The sequence below is a fragment of the Triticum dicoccoides genome, chromosome 4A (assembly GCF_002162155.2).
Source record: "Triticum dicoccoides isolate Atlit2015 ecotype Zavitan chromosome 4A, WEW_v2.0, whole genome shotgun sequence".
Classification (NCBI taxonomy): Eukaryota; Viridiplantae; Streptophyta; class Magnoliopsida; order Poales; family Poaceae; genus Triticum; species Triticum dicoccoides.
In genome coordinates, this window is record NC_041386.1 from 716,261,827 (window position 1) to 716,270,749 (window position 8,923).

The following is an 8,923-nucleotide window of genomic DNA, read 5'->3' on the forward strand; positions in this document are numbered from 1 at the left end:
TTGGTCAAATGCCACTCGTTCTTGCTTGACTATAGCACAGTCCCAGGCATTTTAAAATTCTCATGAACCTGCCTCCAATAAGGACTATTTTGTTTATTATGTGCGCTAGAGTTAGAAAGATTAATAGTATGAAAGAGTTTAGTAGGAGTACTTTGAAAGGTTTTGCTTATTTTGCTTTTCTGCTGAGAGTGGAGAGTTTTGAAGTGTTTTCAGCAAGTGTGTGCTACTAGGAGAATGCATTGATATTTTAATTAATAGTACATCACTTCATTTGCAGTGTCATTCTGATGATATCGAGGAAAATACACAACTAGGCCACCACCCAACAGTGATACACTAGCAATTTCTGTAAGTAATGGCAGAGATCGTGATTCTTCTAGCCATTAAAAAGATCGGAAATGCCTTGGCAAATGGAGCGGCAGACCAGGCCAGCACTCAGTTTGCGAAGTACCGCATGCAACTAAAGGAGTTACAGGGCAACATGGGTCGTGCTGCGAGAGAGCTTCGTGTAATGCATGATGTTCTTTATCAAATGGACATTCGAAACTGTGATGATCAAGTATACAAGGGCTGGTTGGAGGAGGTAAGGAAGGTAGCACATGTGATGGAGGACATGGTGGATGAGTACTTATATCTAGTTGGTCGGGAACAGGATACAAGGTGTTGCTTTTACCTGAAGAAAGGGTTCAGAAAACCAAGATCTCTGCTTTCTTTGAACCAAATAGCTTTCAAGGTGAAGGAAATAGAGAAAGACCTTGCACACCTGTCAGAGACAAAAAAAGATGGGTTCCCATGATAAACAACCCGGATACTAGCAGCTCAAAATACATCGTCGAGAGATCCCAAGATCTAGCAAATATTTCACGTTCCCTTGACGAAGAAGATCTAGTAGGGGTGGACAAAAACAGAGAAAAACTAGAGCAATGGTTGGCATCTGATGATTTGGAATGCTCTATCATAGCCTTGCTTGGAATGGGAGGGCTTGGTAAAACATCTCTAGCTGCAAATGTCTACAGGAAGGAGAGAGATAAATTCCAGTGTCATGCATGGGTCTCCATCTCACAAACTTATTCCAGAGAAGATGTCTTGAGGAATATAATCAAGGAACTTTTTAGAGATAAAGTCAATGTCGTATCTAACACTGCGGCCATGGACATCGCATGCCTTGAAGTGACGATGAAGAGATTTTTGGAGCAACAGAGGTATCTGATCATATTGGATGACGTTTGGACTCCAGAAGCATTTGATGACTTGTCTAGGGCGCTTATTCATAATGACAAGGGTAGTAGATTGATAATCACAACAAGGGAAGGCGATGTTGCTGCACTTGCCTCCCGAGGACATATCTTAACACTAGAAGCTTTACCAGAAGAACTAGCTTGGGGTCTCTTTTGTAAGAAAGCCTATCCAAGAGATACAAATCATGAATGTCCAGCAGAGTTGAAGCCATTGTCCAAGGAAATAGTTAACAAGTGCAAAGGCTTGCCTCTGGTTATTGTGTCAGTTGGTAGCCTCTTGCGTGTGCGTGAGAAAACTATAGATGAATGGAGAAGGATAAATGACCAATTGAGCTGGGAGTTAATTAATAATTCGAGGCTCGGTCACATAAGGAATGTTTTACGTTTGAGCTTCATATACCTTCCAACACACTTGAAAAGTTGTTTCCTATATTGCAGCTTATTTCCAGAAGACTATCTTTTCAAACGGAAAAGGCTCATACGGTTATGGATAGCAGAGGGGTTCATTGAGGAGAGGGGTGAAAGCACTCTGGAAGAAGTGGCTGAAGGCTATCTGAAGGAATTGATTGATAGAAACATGATACAACTTGTTGAGAGAAACTCATTTGACAGGATAAAAGAATTCAGAATGCATGATATCTTACGTGAATTGGCAGTTCATCTATGCCAGAAGGACTGCTTTGGTGTTACATATGAGGATAAATGTGGGAAATCACTTGAGATGGATGTACGTCGACTGGTACTGCATAATGTAACAAAGGATATTTATCAGACATTATCTGGTATGCACCGATTTAGAACTGTCATTACAGTGGACAGCATGCCAACGTTCACTATACTACCTCTGCTATGTAAGAAGTCAAGATATATGACAGTGTTAGAATTAAGTGGTCTACCCATTGAGAAGATCCCAGATGCTATCGGAGATCTTTTCAATCTCCGCCATTTGGGTCTACGTAATTCAAAAGTGAAGATGCTTCCAATGTCTGTCGACAAGCTTTCAAATTTGTTGACACTGGACCTTGCTAGATCTGACATACATGAGGTGCCTAGTGGGATTGTGAAATTGAAGAAGCTTAGGCACTTATTTGTCGAGAAAAAAATTGATCCAAATTGGAGAGCATTTAAGTGTTCCAGTGGTGTGCATATCGTCAGTGGTCTTGGAAATCTGACAAATCTGCAGACGCTCCGAGCATTGGAAGCACATGACGGATCTATTAGACATTTATGTGAGCTGACGCAACTGAGAAGCTTGAGGTTGTGGAATGTGAAGGGACTCTACTGTGGGCGCATTAGGGACTCTCTAGTTCAGATGCGGTATTTGTCCAACCTTTCTGTGAGCGCAAGTGATGAGAATGAGGTTCTCTTGTTGAATGTCCTGCCAAACCTGCGAAAGCTAGTTTTGAGAGGACGACTGGCGGAAGGGGCGTTGAATGAGTCTCTTCTCTTCCAACCTGTTGGGGGGCACAACTTGTATAGACTTTCTCTATCTTGGTCACAACTGAGGGGAGACCCTTTGCCATCGCTTTCTCGGTTGTCTAATTTGACGCAAATACATTTCACCAGAGCATACAACGGAGAGCATCTAGCATTTCTCACAGGGTGGTTTCCCAAGCTGAAGACTCTTCAGTTGAGAGACCTGCCTAATCTGAAGCAGCTAGAGATACAACAAGGTGCCATGGCAAGCCTGGAAAGATTATTCTTAATCAACCTCAACAGCATGATGGAGGTCCCACCTGGCATTGAGTTCCTCATGCCCCTCCAGCGTCTCGGCTTCCACGAAATCACAAGTGATTTCTTGCTGTTGTTGCGCCAATGTTCTGCAATTCAAGGGACACAGTGGCAGCATTCTCTCCGAGAATGACCTACCAGAAATGTGTGCGTTTGTAAGCAATAGCTACCCACTTGCCAACTACTAGCTTCCTCACTCGTCTCTTATTATCTTATTACTACAACATGCTGATGTGACATAATGTTGGTTATGTAGATGAAGGGATGAAGAGGCTTCGCTATGATGTTCGTCATTGCAGATCAAGGAAAAGGACAGACCCGATCCTAGTGTTAGTATACGTTCTTGCTCCTGCTGATTGCGCCGTGTCTGGGACTCCTCTGTTTTTAAAAGGCTCCATTTGCTGCTTGTTCCACCACACCACTACGGTGATGCTACTGCTACTACTGTTGGTGTCATCGTGTGCTTTTTCTTGGGAAGTGTGACAATATTTCTATTCTTGTAGCTTATTATCAGATCAAAAGCGAGTTGTGTTTCCGTGTTCAGACTTAATTATTTTCGTGTTACTTGTAGTTGTTTCAACTGTGTACTGTTTATCTTGCGTGTGTGCTTGTTGTTGAACCTATTTCAGCTGTGGCTGGCTGTTCATAGAAGACTTGGTTTGTGATTCATAATTATTGCTCAGGTATTCATTTTTATTATCATTATGGTTGATGCCTGGCTGTTTTATTGCAAGCCTTGCTCTGTTCCCTTTTATATCTCTTACAGTATTTTGGACATATGTGAATGTTGTTTCTTTCTTGGACTTGTTTTCTTGAGCCATACATTTGATGCAGTGATGAGATACACGTATGGATCATCATGGCAATGTTTTGGAAGGCTACATCATATTTAGATATTAGCTGTCTTTTCTAGGTGTCGATGAGCTCAAGTAACCATGATCTGTGACCAAAGTACTTTCTACATGATATGGAGAGTTGCAGAAGTAGCTGAACCAAACTGCTTTCTAGATAATATACATGGTAGAAACGCTAAACTGAAATAATTTACTAAGAACTGGGCATTATAGTTACAGAACCTTTCCCTAAAGAAATAAGTAAAATTTGACACGAGACAAATAAAAATAGAGCTGTAAGCTCAACGAGTACTTAACAATTAACTGTGTTATGGAGCGGTAAGCTCAACGATTACCTAACAATAAAAATGGAGCGGTAAGCTCAACGAGCACTTCCATGTATGATGTATCACAAACCTTTTTTCTTTTTGAGTTAAAACAAGACTATTCATTAGAAATAATCAGTACATCGTTTGTGAGGATCGTTACAATTTCATTGATAGGCTCCTCAAACCAGTCCGAAGTCATGGAAAATCTAGCTAATCTAGCGAGTTCATGAGCTACTTTGTTTGCCTCTCTATTACAATGCTCAAATCTAGTTACGATAAAGTCACATGCATAGTGAAAACAGTCGTCAAATATTGCCGCCGCCGCTCCCGCTGATTGTCCTCCGTCCTGCATGGTCTCAATGACCTCCATATTGTCGGAGTTGATAATTAGGCGGTTACATCCCGCCCTTTGTGCCAAAGTTAAGCCAAATTTCAGGGCTGAAGCTTCTGCCATCAGAACATCCGTACAATATTCGATCTTTCCATTTCCTCCTGCAATAAACCTACCTTTGTCGTCTCTCAAGACTGCACCCGTCATCCCCGTTAGCATGTAATGATCAAAAGACGCGTCAACATTTAGTTTTACGAAGCCCCTAGGAGGGCAGTACCAACCCCCCTCTCTTATGGACGCTCTTGGACATGAAGCTTTCACAAAATTTGCTGCAAGGGCCATGATCCCCATTGATATCTGAGTTGCATTCTGAGTTGCTTCCTTATGCACCAATTTCCGTCTTTCCCACCATAGATACCAAGTTGATATAGCTATCATTCCTTGTACATTTTGGAAACCCATGATTCTCAAGTCATGATTCTCGTACATTTAGTTGGATTGATGTATCACAACCCTTAGTTACAACCTTAAATGTAATTACTCACAATGGTAAGCTCGGCGAGCACTTAACAACTAATTCGGTTTGTATTTCGAGACTTCAACCTCTCGATAGCTTCGCCAAAAAACGACCTAACCATTCCCGGACCCCGTGTGCGGCGGCGCCTCGCCGCATTGGGGCTTCCCTTGCCGGCAACCGAAGACCTCTCTCCTCACCCCCTCCCCTCCCTCCGTCGCCGCCATAGGCACCGTCGGGCAAAGCCCGTGCAATGTGGCGGAGGCAGGACTCGTGCTGGTCATGGCTGGGCGTGGCGGCGGCGCCGCCGCCTCCCTCTCCTTATGTTGTGGTGTGATAACCCATAAGTATAGGGGATCGCAACAGTTTCCGAGGGTAGAGTATTCAACCCAAATTTATTAATTCGACACAAGGGGAGCCAAAGAATATTCTCAAGTATTAGCAGCTGAGTTGTCAATTCAACCACACCTGAAAACTTAGTATTTGCAGCAAAGTGTTTAGTAGCAAAGTAATATGATAGTGGTGGTAACGGTAACAAAAGTAAAGACAGTAAAAGTAATGTTTTTGGTATTTTGTAGTGATTGTAACAGTAGCAACAGAAAAGTAAATAAGTGTAAACCAGTATATGGAAAACTCGTAGGCACTGGATTAGAGATGGATAATTATGCCGGATGTGGTTCGTCATGTAACAGTCATAACATAGGGTGACACAGAACTAGCTCCAGTTCATCAATATAATGTAGGCATGTATTCCGTATATAGTCATACGTGCTTATGGAAAAGAACTTGCATGACATCTTTTGTCCTACCCTCCCGTGGCAGCGGGGTCCTATTGAAAACTAAGGGATATTAAGGCCTCCTTTTAATAGAGAACCGGAACAAAGCATTAGCACATAGTGAATACATGAACTCCTCAAACTACGGTCATCACCGGGAGTGGTCCCGATTATTGTCACTTCGGGGTTGCCGGATCATAACACATAGTAGGTGACTATAGACTTGCAAGATAGGATCTAAAACTCACATATATTCATGAAAAAATAATAGGTTCAGATCTGAAATCATGGCACTCGGGCCCTAGTGACAAGCATTAAGCATAGAAAAAGTCATAGCAACATCAATCTCAGAACATAATGGATACTAGGGATCAAACCCTAACAAAACTAACTCGATTACATGATAAATCTCATCCAACCCATCACCGTCCAGCAAGCCTACGAAGCAATTACTCACACACGGCGGTGAGCATCATGAAATTGGTGATGGAGGATGGTTGATGATGACGACGGCGACGAATCTCCCTCTCCGGAGCCCCGAACGGACTCCAGATCAGCCCTCCCGAGAGAGATTAGGGCTTGGCAGCGGCTCTGTATCGTAAAACGCGATGATTTCTTCTCTCTGATTTTTTTTCTCCCCGAAAGCCAATATATGGAGTTGGAGTTGGCATCGGAGGGCCACCAGGGGGCCCACGAGGTAGGGGGCGCGCCCAGGGGGGCGCCCCCCACCCTCGTGGACAGGGTGTGGGCCCCCTGGTCTTCATCTTTTGCGAGGATTTTTCTTTATTTTTTTCTAAGGTGTTCCGTGGAGTTTCAGGTCATTCCGAGAATTTTTATTTTCTGCACAAAAAACAACACCATGGCAATTCTGCTGAAAACAACGTTAGTCCGGGTTAGTTCCATTCAAAGTGTTTGGAAAAGTAGATACGACGGAGACGTATCAACTCCCCCAAGCTTAAACCCTTGCTTGTCCTCAAGCAATTCAGTTGACAAACTGAAAGAGAAAAAGAAAAACTTTTACAAACTCTGTTTGCTCTTGTTGTTGTAAACATGAAAAGCCAGCATTCAAGTTTCAGCAATTATTATGAACTAACCATACTCACAATGACACGTAGGTCTCACAATTACTCATATCAATAGCATAATCAGCTAGGAGCCATAATAGCAAAACTCGGATGACAACACTTTCTCAATATAATCATAACATGATATAACAAAATGGTATCTCGCTAGCCCTTTCGGAGACCGCAAAACATAAATGCAGAGCACCTTTAAAGATCAAGGACTGACTAAACATTGTAATTCATGGTAAAAGAGATCCAGTCAAGTCATACCTAATATAAACCAATAATAATGAATGCAAACGACAGTGTGCTCTCCAGCGGGTGCTTTTTAATAAGAAGGGTGATGACTCAACATAAAAGTAAATGGATAGGCCCTTCGCAGAGGGAAGCAGAGAGATAAATTATATTTTGAGCGGCATACTTTCGTTGTCAACATAACAACTAAAAGACGACGATATCTTCCATGCTAAACAGATTATAGGCGGTTCCCAAACAGAATGGTAAAGCTTATACTCCCCTTCCTCCACAAGCATCAATCCATGGCTTGCTCAAAACAACGAGTGCCTCCAACATTCAACGGGTCCCAAGGGGAGTTTTGTTTGCAGTTATTTTGATTTAGTTTGCATAAAGCATGGGACTGGGCATCCCGGATACCAGCCATTTTCTCGTGAATGAGGAGCGGAGTCCACTCCTCTTGAGAATAACCTGCCTAACACGGAAGATAAGGGCAGCTCTAGTTGACATATGAGCTATTCGAGCATGCAAAACAGAATGTTTATTTAAAGGTTTAGAGTTTGGCACATACAAATTTACTTGGAATGGCAGGTAAATACCGCATATGGGTAGGTATAATGGACTCATATGGAATAACTTTGGGGTTTAAGGAGTTTGGATGCACAAGCAGTATTCCCGCTTAGTACAGGTGAAGGCTAGCAAAAGACTGGGAAGCGACCAACTGAGAGAGCGACAACAGTCGTAAACATGCATTAAAATTAATTCACACTGAGTACAAGCATGAGTAGGATATAATCCACCATGAACATAAATATCATGAAGGCTATGTTGATTTGATTCAACTACATGTGTGAACATGTGCCAAGTCGAGTCACTCAATTCATTTAAAGGAGGATACCATCCCATCATACCACATCATTTAAAGGAGGATACCAGCTTTTCTCTTCCCAATAAGTCCATCATATATCATCATCATTGCCTTTCACTTGCACGACCGAACGGTGTGTATAATAATAAGAGTGCACGTGCATTGGACTAAGCTGGAATCTGCAAGCATTCAACTCAAGAGAGAAGACAAGTAATATGGGCTCTAAGTTAAATAAACAATCATGCATATAAGAGCCACTATGCATTTTCAATATAGTCTTCTCGACCCCTAAAGAAAGGTAAATAAATAAAAACTATTTACACAGGAAGCTCCCAACAAGTAAAAGAAGAACGGGAAATATTTTTGGGTTTTCTTTTTAATTCTACTACAAGCATGAAAAGTAAACTCACTATTTTTTTGGTTTTTTTTCTTAAGGTTTAACAAACACACAAGAAGAAAGCAGGAAAAATAAATTTAAATTAGCATGGATATTACGGTGAAAAAGTATGAGCACCGACATCTAGCAATGAGTGTGTGTGTGAACATGAATGTAATGTCGGCGGGAAATACGTACTCCCCCAAGCTTAGGCTTTTGGCCTAAGTTGGTCTATTGCCAGGGAGGGCCTGGCGGATACTCGTAGGTGTAGCTGGGGTCGTAGTGTGACGAAGAAGACTCTGGCTGCCACTGGCTGGCAGCCTCCTCTGGATCCCAAGAATAAACAGATAGTTGTGGAGGCTCATCTTGTGGCTCCGGCTCCGGGGCTGGTGCAGGGTTCCGATAGGCTTGAACAGCCGACCACGGAACGATGTGAGGTTCTGCAGACAAGTTAAACAAAGAAGGAGCAGGCAAAGTAATAGTCTCAGGCTGATGTTTATCAAAGTATAATTTATATTTGAGCTTCCCATCGCGACTCTTAACAAGAAAATCATGCGCTATCATACTCTTATAATCTAAATAAACATGGGGCAGCGCTATTTCTTCTTTCTCTTCATGCCTAATAGGTA

The 8,923-nt window shown here is 42.3% G+C and overlaps 1 pseudogene; it reads left to right on the plus strand.

The window, feature by feature from the left end:
- Positions 1-311: 311 nt before the first annotated feature.
- On the plus strand, positions 312-3,118 carry LOC119289856 (annotated as a pseudogene).
- The last annotated feature ends 5,805 nt before the right edge of the window (positions 3,119-8,923 follow it).